The 12873-nt window shown below is 34.2% G+C and overlaps 1 protein-coding gene across 3 annotated transcripts in view; it reads left to right on the top strand.

Moving 5' to 3' along the window:
• The window catches only part of LOC119631417 (arginine kinase), a 74183-nt gene that overhangs the window by 54126 nt on the left and 7184 nt on the right, over positions 1–12873 (top strand). The window lies entirely within an intron of this gene.

The following is a 12873-nucleotide window of genomic DNA, read 5'->3' as shown; positions in this document are numbered from 1 at the left end:
TCTCTGGACACACGAAAATGGTACCTAAACTCGTCGTTTCCAAGCTCTGAGAAGCTAAAAATAGAAAGGCCAAAGTTATCGATCAGTGTTACTTCAGCCGTTTTTTTTGCAGAAACTTTTTTCATTCCAAGTTCCAACTTGGGCAAAGTTTGTTTAAGAAGCGTGACTATCAAGTCAATTGTCAGTGCGTCAACGATACGATTAATGTGTGGTCTCAGCTTAAATAAGTTACCCATCCTGCATGCACCTCCCTAGCTGCGGCCATTGCCGCCCCTCTTTTGCTTCATCCTCGAATGGTATTCTTAAACTTATGGAAAATTGCAAGTTTGTCGGTTCAATGCTAGAAAATATTCTTTTCGCGCAAGTCCGGATGGTTATCGGAAATTTTATCCGATGTTTAAAAGTATGGGTCAAGTCAGAAACAAGAATTTATGTTAAAATACCCAAAATTTTATATTCATCTCCCTTCAAGTCTGTGATACCTGTTAGTATCTATCTCTCCATCTATCCATACAGGATTCAATTTTAAGTTTTAACGATAGTCTCTTTTTGTTTTCCCATTCGCATCCCTCTCGTTGACATGATGGATAAGTGTTCACCTGTAGGTCCGAATGGATTTTTCATGTAAGCGTATAAGATAAGTGTATTTTGTACGTAGACGATTGGCGATGTGGGGTGGTGTGTTGGTGCCACAATGATTCGGTATAAGCTTCACTTTTTGTTGTAAGCTGTCTCTTCTTTGTTCACTGTACGCTCTGATTTCTACGGTTCGTGTTACTTTTCTTTCTTTTCATTTTTTCATTCACCATTAATTTCAGAATCAGAGCTGTGTGAAGTAATAACATTTTGTGGATTCTCAATTAATGTTGTTGTTAATTGCTTTAAAATATGTTTTCCATGTTATTTTCAATACAAATGCACAAATACATAAGCTGTTGAGAAACAATTGAATAGGGGCTTGAGAAAAATGTGGAGAAAAAAAAAAAAAAAAAAAACAAAAAAGAAAAAGCAAAGCAAAGCCTCGAGATGCTTAATTTTGTCACTTTATAAAGTGAAACAATGCATTCACAACATTAATGACGTGTTGTAAGCGCAAGATGCTGGTTTGTTCTAACACTCTTAAAACGTTGATATTGTTATAATACCGTTGGTTGGGGTGGTTACATAGTAGTTGTTGCCATAAGACTTCGTATTACTGAACGAATGACTTTGTAAGTGTTTAAGTGCATCTCGTATATTGTTGTCAACGTCACCACCACCACCACCATCACCGCCACCACTGCCGCCGTCACTGCCACTGCCACCATTATCCGTCACATTTATGCTTCAATCTGATGGTAATACTTACCCTCATTTAAGAATAAGTTAAACAAAAACAGCGACAACAACAACGAAAAACCAAACAAAACAAAACAAAAAAAAAGACAATAAATTCTCAAAGCTATACAAAATAATTATTTTAGGGATGTTTTGTTGCTATGATGTCATCATTTTTTTGTAGCATTATTTTCTTTAATGTAATCTGAATAAACGCTAGTTTTCCTTTAGAGAATACAGCGTCGGACAGATAGATGCCCGAACGAGCACATATATATTTTATGGCTTTATGCGTCAAACCACTCACAATTCAGCAATGGCTTCAATATTATGTTTACGCTTAGGAATAAAAATAATTCGTGTTCGCTGCTATCGCATAACAGCATCGATAAGCAATCATCGGAGAATTGTGTTAAGCAATTGCTTGGATTATTGCCATCTTTCTTAAGCTCAATTGCCCGTACAACATGCACATGCTTAACATACACACTATGATTTTTTTAGTTTTTGCCTTCGTCTTCTATGCACGATTTACTCCTTTTCTCCTTGATTTGCTTTCATAGCATTTTTGTCTGTCCTCAGATTTTTGCAATCTATTTATTTTTTGCATACATACACACTCCGCTCTTGCTTTGTTGTCCGGAAACTCATCGATTGATTGATTTGATTTAATTTAATTCGATATGGTTAAGTTCTCAAAATCATCATTAAGTTTTTAATTAAATTTCCACTTTCTAAACGTTGTTAAAAACTAACTACAGCCAATGCAAGTTGTTGTTTTTCGGACCATCTCGAATTAGTCCGTCCTGCTAATGGCATGACGATATATGTTTTGTAAATTTTGCACTCCGAACTTCTTCGCTTGCTTTTTGAAGCGAATTTCAAAATCTCTTAAGACACACCCGTTTTCCGATTCTTTGTCTTTTTCTTGTTATTCTTCTTCGTTTATATCAACCCAAGCCCTAAAGACAAATGTTTCAATTCATTCTTGCCTTTTCTAAAGGTATCGAATTAGATATTGATTATTGGAGCCTTCCTCTACTGCAACGAACTTCTTTCTCAAATGCTTAATGTCCTTGGTTGGTTTCTCAGAAGAATCGGGAGAAATAATCTTTATAGTTAATCAAATCGGAATCGCATTCAAATCGCATTCGATGGATGGAAATATAGACCAAAAAAAAAGTTAATAAATAAATAAAAAAAAAAGGGAAGGAGTAATGCGAGAAAGCACTTTAAACTCATGGAATTTGAAAAATTGATAAAACTTTAGCTTAATTTTTTCGAATGAAATAGTCGGAGCAGAATTAGATGGAGATTTCCGAATAGCTAATGTAAGATTTAGCATTGCCTACATGCGTTTCATGTAGGCTTCAAAAGCGCTTTGTAAGTTTTTTTTTTAGCCACAGCTCAGTCCAGTGGGACATAGTGATTATCATCTTCCGTGATCGCTTCTGCGAGCAAATAAAGACGAAAAGTTTTTAATATGAACTCATTCGTAGATAGTGTTTTCGGAAAAAGTATAATAGATTCGGTCGTCCTGCTTATACATTAACCCATTTTTAGTTTATTGTTGTCCTTGTGTGTGTTAACATATTCCACAAGTGCCTTTTCGAGCTACCCTCGTGCTTATACCAAGTATCCTCGTATTCTCTTATTCGGAAGAAATTTTCAAATTTTTGTCCATGTTTCCCTTCATTTAAATCGACGAACCAATAAATAGAACAAAAATTGTTATTGAAGAACATTTTTAAACTGGTTTTCCCAACGTTCTAAGAAGAAGAGACCATACATTATGATGGAAATTAATCACAAAATTACAACTTTAGCCTTTTCACATATGTGGGAACACTTACGCTCTCCCACTTGAGGTACACTTGCAACTAATGGAAGGGTTATTATATATCCTTAGGATTAAGGATGTTGCGTAAATATCGGAACTTATTTTCTTACTTGTTTTTAGATTATGCAAAATGCTTGGATTATCGAAATACTTCGAAGAAATTTTGCAAAATATTTTCAAAATCTCCCGGACAGCCAAGAAGAAAAAATGTTCAAATCAGTTACTACTGTTTCCTAGCTGAATGACCGCAAAGAAACTCTAATTGTTGTCAGGTTTTTTCTTGCAGTAAATTAGAAAAGTTTGCTGAAAAAAAAAAAAAAAATTAGAAAAATCAATCGACAGCTTCCGTCGAATTTTTGGACACCAATCATCATTTACATGCGAAAGATTATATGATGTAGGGGTCGCAATCGATGTGGGCATCGTTTCTGCATCACTAACTAGGAACACAAAGTTCGAAGACGAATTAACATAGAAGGGGGAAGGTACTGTAAAAACGCATGATTAATAAAGAAGTCATTTTAGTAAAGGAAAGCCCCATAGAAATTGTTGTCTTGAGGAGGGGACCTCCGGTCCATTGTGACTGCCTTCAAAGTTCGGTTAGCAATTAACTAGGTAGACTCTGCCTGGCTTTTAGGCCATAAGTCTGTCTCTCGCTTTCTCGATGAGGGATATATTCATTTGGTCAGAATTTTTGCAACCCCCAGGAAGGGCACAAAGCGTACAGATGCATGATCAGCATTAAATTCTGAATCGAAATAAAGCTATCGACTTCAAGTTTGGCCGAAAGTTCTTGCACGGCCACAGAGCCACCTAAACTGAGAAGAGCTCGGTTTTTTAAAAGAAATAAAATAATGGTTTTTTGCTCATTACTCTTAGCATTTGAACATACATTGGCGATGCTATAGTACCTATACAAACATGAAAAAAGGTGGCCAAGCGTGTCCAATATTACAGTGTATCAAAATTAAAATTTCTTTTCTTCAATACCTTTATAAGGCACAGAAATAAGTTTCAAAAAGTCCATAAAGTACACATATTCTTGATCAGTTTCAAATTTGAAATGAACCAAAACATGTCCGTCTGTTCGCTTGTCCATCTGTATTTGTGGTGAACATTCTCTCACCTTAGCGAAAATGAAGATATCGTCCACAAATTTCCAAAAGATATTGGAAATGACTTAGACTTTTTCAAGGACACGCCTATGCGACCAAAACTTTTATTTTGAAAATAGAATAAGTCGGCCTTGTTCACTCCATATCATACTTTCCTTTTTGTTGTCTTTTTAAGATAACGGCGACGGGCACAGCAGACTCGTTGACGACCAAATATAAGTTTCTTACTTGTTTTCAAAGTCTTTTCAGCTATGTTAAGCGTATTCAGGTCTATTTTGAGTCATGGTATGGAAGAGTTGATCAATAGGAGTTGTGAAGAGTCTGGCAATAAGAGTCAATATGTGCGCATAAACTAAACGTCTTTAATTTGTGCTCGCACACTGAACTGATAATGTACTGCTGCAAACGCAATGATAGCGTTAATATACTTCAGTTAGCTTTTCTGTATCACCTTATTAAGTATTTTCAAGGACAAAAGTTAGGTTAAGGTGCAGAAGCTGGTGTTGAAATCATCCTATATGCGTGGAAATGTTTGCGGGAACTTTTTAAAGGAATTGGATATGGAGAACAACAACACACCTATCGATCTCGATTCCTCTGCGTTTATGAAAAATCATTTCAAGTGCATCACGTTTCTCTTTTGCTGCCAAATTATCATCTTCGGTTGAAAAGAAACGAACGCGTAAGTGGATGCCGTTAATTTCAATGTGAATTTGAACTTGGACAGAGTTTGTTGTCTACCAACATTTCTCATCGGAGGATAAAATTTTTGCTTTATCCATTACGTTCGAACTCTTTCTAGCGATTTAAACAATCTTGGCAGACATCCCGCAACATATCATTTAAGCACACGACTCAAAAGAAACGTTAGAATTTTCTTGTATTGGATTTTATAAGCGAAGTGAAACTATTTGAAAATAAGTCTTCAGAACGTAAGGGACGGAGCGAAAGTACTTAAGAAGGGGAGGGTGGATTGTTAAATCCGTTATTTTTAAGAATAATGAGGGTGGTGAAATGATTGATGGAGTTAAATATGCCAGTAGTGTTGCGTTGGATAAACAGGCCGATGATGACGATGATGGTGCGATGGTGGATGGTGGTTATGACGAGAAAGCTGCGATGGAGACTGTACCATAAAAATTTATAGCACGCAGAATTCATTATGAGTGCAAACATTTGACCACATGTACTCACACGGGGGAAACAAAAACGGAATATATTCTGTGTGCGTGTGAGTCAGTCGAATGACTGATAGCGTTCCGACCTATTGTGTTTGCTATTTTCTTTTCTATTTTCATCATATAAACTAATTATTAAAAATAAATTAAAAGACTGTCAATCCTTATTAGCGTTACCAAAGTATAAAGAAACGCACAAATATAATAACTTTTGTAATTGAAATCTCCTACATACACACATACTTGTTTCTATTGGAATACTCTTGTATCTTATCCAATTAACTGGAATTCAAGCTGCCTAAACAGCCTACTGCTGCTTGCACGGAATAACGGACAGAGAATATCTCATTTAAAAGAGAAAAAGAGAGCATATGTGTATATGTATGGGTGGGTGCGTACTAACTTTTATATTGAATTCCTGCAATTATTGTGCTCAGGACGCACGTGCATTTGTAGACGACTGGAAAATATGCCATTAATGTCGCAATGCAAACAACCACCGACCATTGGCCAAGTTCGCTAGTTTGCTATGCCAGCTAACGCATACAGTGCAAGCTTAATAAACCAACAGTTAAGAAATTTCACATCGATAATACACATTAAGGTCTATTGTGAATAGTTTTATTGAGTACATAAGGTTTACATGCCTATGCGTATATGTTGAAGTGAAATTTTTCGAGCTAACGTTCCTCTAGGTTAGGCTTAAATTTTCCGCCTTTCGTTTCAGTTTGTATATCGCCACAGTTTTTACCACGTCAGCGTTTATATATATTGTCATACTTAACAAGGATACATTGCTCAACACCTTTTATGTTTTACATCGCATTTATAAACCGCAACAAATCGTTGTTTATTCAATCGTTTCCTTTTGCCGACTAACACGACTACTACTACGATTGTTTTAATATACAGTAAAGCGCGTAAAAGTACCATGGATCATGGTGTGTTCTTATACGTTTATCAATATTCCTGTATAAAAATTATTTACCTTGTGACCCACCAGACCTATCAAACATGAATAAATTCCATTTACGTAGTATGCGTACCCTTTTCGGTGCACGAGCTACAGAATTCCATGGTTCAAAAAGAGGTGTAATAACAACTAATTTTTCAATTCTGATGTTTTAATTTTAAAAAAGTAAATAGCTTACGCTACTTTGCTTTACAAAGTTATTTATATAAGCTTACATTGACTCAGATATTGGCTATGCATCGGTATAATGAAAGGTGTCAAGTCGTTCCGGGTGTTGTCGGAGATCCGCACAAACTTAACATGCCCTTGTACAACAATTGGTGTAACGTATGACAATAAGCTGGGTATAGAGATAGCGTGTACTGAAAATGGTACACGTAGCAAAAAATCTGTTAAGGCAAAACTCGTTCAAGCCAAGTAAAAAAAAATTTCATTCAAGACCAGAAAGATGGAACTAGAAACAAAATGATTAACTTCATCTTATATGTTATAATTATTTCAATTAATTCAAGAACGCTTTATTGGAATTTCGGACGTTATCAGACTTTGTCAAATCGATGTGAATCTCAAAATCAACGGGAAATTTAATGATCAAACACCGTTCGTTTTGCTTTCGCGAGTTGCAAAGAAATATTTGTGATAATTGATGCACTTGATGTACTTGAGTTTGGCTCGTTCACTTTTTCATGGTTTCCCTTTTATTCACATAATTGTTTTTTATGTTTTTTTATATTGATGAATTTAAAATTGTACTTGTGCAACTATATTGCCCTTCACTGTGCGTATCTTGTACTGTATACGTTTATATAAAAATGTTAATGTTTTTCGTGCTGCGCGGAAGTGCGTTTAAATCACACATAATTTCCACTTGAAGTTCCATATCCCTGATGAAAATTTTTTTGTTTTTTTCACATCACACATTTTTTGAAAATAAAAAAAAAACGATATTTCAAGAGTTGAGTATTTATTGGTTTTTCTATTTGATGTTTAACTAAATGTTATTTGCTGCTGGCATATGTGTATAATTTTTTTGATTTTTTTTTCGGTCCCTGTTTTCCAGGAATTTTTTAATTAATTTATGAAAACAATCGAAATTCTCTATTAGGAAGTTAACATGTTGTGAAAGGATTTTCTCCTCTTGACAATGTTCACATAGAAAAAATCACGGAAATGTAACAGGATGACAAATTCTTCTGAGTCATCTTTTCTTTTTTTTTTTTATTATTTATTTATTTATTATTTAGTTATTTATTATCTAAAACTACATTTGCCTGAGAATTTCAAACATTTGGTGACAAATTTTTGATCGAGACAAACCTTACTTAATAAATTATATATTTGTGTGCAAGTGCTCGTCAGGAAAGATTTTCAGACTACTTTCTCCCTCCTTAAGTCTTTTAAGCAAAATTTTAAGTGTAAGATCAGTAATAAGCAAAGATCGGAACTGAGTGACATGACTTATTACATGCGCACGTAATGGCATAAAACAATTTCTTTACAGATTTTTTCATTAAACGCGAAGCGTATCAAGCCAGTTTTCACCGGGGAGCAATCGTAACATCCTCTAAACCCAAACATGCAACCTTGATCATGAGAATAGAGGACGTAGATATTGTATGCACAAAGCTCTTCCTTCAATTTGACGATAGTGGTGCTGCAAACAAAAATACGTCGAAATTGTGGTTTTAGATAGCACCGTCACGAGTTCAGACGATCAAATGAAATATTTAATCGATTTTCTCCGACATTTTAATACAAAATTTGAAAATAAGGTCTTAGTGTTTGATTGCTATACATAAAGTGAATGAAAAGAAGCTTTAACAGAGTCGCTCAGTAACACGTCCTTCGTAGCTGATAATTAAGTGGCGACGTAACACTGCTTGTACCCTAACAGTATAAGTCAAAAAAGAGCAAAGCGGGTGGGAACGTCTGATCCCTGCCCAAAACTAAAAAAAAACAAAAAAATACTCTACACTTAAAGAGATTGTCAATTGACGAGCAAAAAGACCATTAAGTTCCATGCGATTCCGCGAGTTGCATCTAATATTTTATACTCAATTATTACTACTCCTTACCGGCAATTATTACTGCTCCTTAAGCCGCAAGGTAATCTGCACTTTTTTGTTTTTCAACAACATCTTAAATGAATGCGGGAAGTGCTCTAATGAAAATTCTAGACTTGAGGAGAATTTATTTAGCTTGTAAACGTATCTTTATGTAGTGAGTTTTTCATATGACGCGCAACACTTGAACGCCAATGAAGTAAACCTTTTGAAATAACTCTTAACTTATTTAGTTATGCTTGTCATATTTTTATCAGCAATAGAAACTCTTTAGAGACTCTAACGTAGTAGGGGAGTGATATTTCCCTGATTGGAAAAAAGTTCGTATTATAAGGTTGTGACTGAAAATCGGATAGGAACCGGAGAAAACTTACTTGTCTTACTACTTTAAAAAGTATATTATTTGTTAGCAGTGTGTTTTCGTCCACACTTATCTACTCAAGTGACTGTCCATATCGAGTGCGAAATTTCACTTCACGTGTCTGAACTCAATTAAAATAATCCGCAGCAGAATTTTTTAATAAAATATTCAAATGTGTTAAAAACAAAAACAAGCGAGAAAATTATATTCGGTCATGACCGAATCTTTTACATCCGTCGCTGTTACCTTAAAAAAAAAAAAAGGAAAAGAATTACATTTTCACGCCAGTAGAATATATGGTCAAAATGTGGGAGCAATGAGCAGAAAAACCATTATTTTAAAAAAGCAAAGGTGTTCTCAGTTTAGGCGGTACTATGGTCGTGTCCTTCGACCATTTTGGTCCATTTTCAATACCAACTTGCGTGCAAGAACTTACTGCCAAACTTGGAGTCGATAGCTTCATTTTTGCGACCAGGAGAATGTTTACAGCACACATTGCACAGACGGATAGACGGAAAGACTTAAATCGATTCAGAATTTGATGGGGATCAAAAATATATATAGTTTGTTGGATCTCTGGCGCTTCCTTATGGGCGTCACAAACGTTTCGATTAAATGAATATAGTCCTCAACGTTCGGCGAAGGGTATAAAAATTATCAAATTTCTTTATCAGTATTTTTAATAAACGAGTAAAGTTTTTTAATGTTAATGCCACACAATTATTGAAGCCAACCGACTAAAGTTTGTTCAAATATGAAATCTGCCCAGACTGATAACTATCTAATTACATAACCAATGATTGTGTACATGCATACGGGAAATGGCCATCAGGTTTGTCCGAAGGAACGTTTCTATATAAATAGACAATTTTCCATTTACTACAATTTGCTGTATGAACGGTTCTCTTAACCATTTTGGAAAGTATATGTAAAATGCCTATTCAAATATAATGCTGCGCAGCGGCCGAGAGAAATCGCCTTTAATTTGAAAAGTCTGTTTGAACATCATCCACTCTTAATTCTTTTCAGAGTAAAGTTCTAGGTCATTGCGATGTTTCCGAAGTTGGAAATTTGTTTGACAAGACTAAAAAGGAACGGTCACTCACTCTATAACTGTAACTAATTTACAAAGGATTAGAAGGTTGTATTGACTTTGTTGTTCAGCACTTTGAACATCCCTAAATACTTGAATGAACCTAACTAATAAATATCAGTAAAATTTCTAAGATAGGATATGAAAATGAACATAGTCCGCCCGCAAGTAGCTGATGAATTATAATTTTGAATTCGAGATCAAAATTGACGGACATGCAAAGTATCAGAGATTCGGTATGAGAGCTACATAACATGCATAATCCATGAACGCTTCTCAACGGAACCGATCTATTTACATCTCTTTTTTTACGGTTTGCTCCATCACTACGACTTAGTCCAACCCCAAATGGATACGACGGTAGATCTCTTCGGTCATCGTGGGGTACAGCCTGCTCGCAACATGATACTTGCAATTATTTACCCAATATGAAGACCGTTATAGGTGGTATTTAAGATTAGACTTGAACTTATCGAAGGCATTTTTGAAATAATATTCAACTCCATACTTATGTTCTTTGTCTAAACAGATTTTTATCCCATTACATTGTCAATATATTGTGAACTAATCTATTGTTAAGATTTTATGAAGCATAAGAGAAATTTTTTTTTTATTTTCAAACACACACTATGCACAATAGCAAAATTGAAAAAACCAATTTTCATCCCCCTCATTATATTGCCCGCGAAACATAAAGCTGTGACGATGGTGACAATACAATCAAAGCATAACAATTTTGGAAAGTTGAAATCTATACGTACACGCTCTCAATGACTTATAAACGTGTACGACTCTGTCTCGCTTTCGCTCTCTCTCTTTCTCCTGCCTGGAGAGATAGGTGCTGCTTTATATGGTACAATTTTCTCTCTACTTTAGTGCGGTATATGTGTTTCTGTGTGTGTGTGTGTGTGTGTGTGTTAGTGTGCATATGTTTATATGCGAAGGTTTCAATATCATTTTTCCAACCCCTGATAACGTTTTCATTAAATATATAATTTGCTCGGAACGTAGTGAGCGAATGTGAATTTGAAGCGTTTATTAATCCTAAAAGTGAGAGAAACCATAAAGAATTCAAAATAGAACTACATGCGTGTATTGAAGGTACTCAAAAAAATATTGAGCCTTCCAAAAGGTGAAACTTTTCGTTTTTCATAGACGGCTGCTTCATCATTTGCGCATTATGCCTATGTTTGTGTGTGTGTGTGTACGTATGTGTGTTGCGTGTGTGCATACACGCACGCACGCACACACGCGCGTACATGCTAGCATAAGCACACCCAAATTTAATAGGATGTATGCAAGTGCGTATGTGTATGAACGTTTGTGTTTTGTTGACTCTCACGCTCAAGCGCCTAAAGTATGCCGGCATAGTTAACGCCGACGCTAACGTTAGAAATTTTCCAACCAGACTTTAAACTAAACTCTACATGATTGACTACAGGATTTGCGAGTTTAGTTCCTTTCAATATTTCCGAGTGTGTTCGTCTGTTGTTCGGTAACGCGCTTGCTTGCGATATCACCAAACAGCATCTCATCATCTCCCCCCAAAGTAGAGAAGACAGCAGAAAAAAAAAAACAACAACAAAAGCAACAAAAAAAAATAGCAAAATTTCTTACTTACACTTACCACACATACCAGCAAATATTTGTGCATTTTCTGTGAGCCTCGTTTGAAGTATTCGTTCATTGTACGTATATTTTGGGCGCGGCGCAAAGCAAGCATTTTTAAGGAGTAACAAGCAAATCGCTTTATAAAAGAAAAAAATAAATAAAAATTAAAAATTTAATCATAGATTTTTTCTATAAAAAAATTTAAAAAACAAAATCTTCTCTTGTTATTAAATTAAACAGTAAAAAAAAAAAAAAAACGACGCACAAAAGAGAAAACCAACCAAGAAAAGGGAAATTTCTTATTTTTTTGAATTTCTTTGAAAAACCTTGAGGAGCAAAGTATTAATAAATAAATGAATAATCAAACAAAACGTCCTGATTAAGCAAAAACCAACGAAATCTTTAACAAAGAAATTGAACTAAGAAAACAAGCAAACAAAACTAACTTTATATTAATTAATTAATTAATTAAAAGAACAGAAAACTAATACATACATATATACATATGTATATATATATATAAATAAATAAATAAATAAATATATATATATATATATATATATATATATATCTTTGCACCAAAGTTTTCTTTTCCTTTTGATACTAAAACTTAACTATAGACAACATTTACATATATATATATAAATAATATATAAAAAAAAAAAAAAAAAAAAAAAAAGAAGAAATAGTGTAACCTATAGACACACACTCATACTCATTATTTGAGAGATAACAAAGACCCACCACCGCCACCACTTTTTAAAAAAACGCACAAAAACCAAAATAACTCTTTTTACTGACGCGCCCTATTTTTTTTTTTCCTTCTCGAAAAATGTAAAAAGAAAAAGCGCCGAACATATATACCGTACGTAAATCAAATCAAAGCAATCGAAAAACAGCAACAAAAACTCATCTCTAATCTACATACAGATAGATAAAAAGCAAAAAGAAAAAAAAGCCGACAACAAAATCAAAAGCGTTCCGCGAATTTTTCCCTTTACAAAAAGAAATATTAAACGTTTTGCTTAGGAAGGATAGAAGAAAAACCAAAGAACTCGAGAATAAAAAATAAATAAATAAATTTTCATTTGTTTTTGGGAATATTACTAGAGACACAAAAGCAAAAAAGGATATAAATATTCATATCCTTCAAGTGTGATTTCATTTATTACCTGTCTGAAGCATTAAAAGAAAAAAAAAAAATAAAACATAAAAAATAAAAAAACAAAAAACAAAGAGAAAAACCTAAAACAATCAACTTTAGCATTACTTATATACTTACATCAAATATTTAAGGCATTAATAATTATATATATATATAT

The sequence above is a fragment of the Glossina fuscipes genome, unplaced genomic scaffold (assembly GCF_014805625.2).
Source record: "Glossina fuscipes isolate IAEA_lab_2018 unplaced genomic scaffold, Yale_Gfus_2 1, whole genome shotgun sequence".
In the NCBI taxonomy this organism is placed as follows: Eukaryota; Metazoa; Arthropoda; class Insecta; order Diptera; family Glossinidae; genus Glossina; species Glossina fuscipes.
The sequence above is the reverse complement of the archived record's forward strand: the minus strand, read 5'-3'. Positions and strand labels throughout refer to the sequence as shown.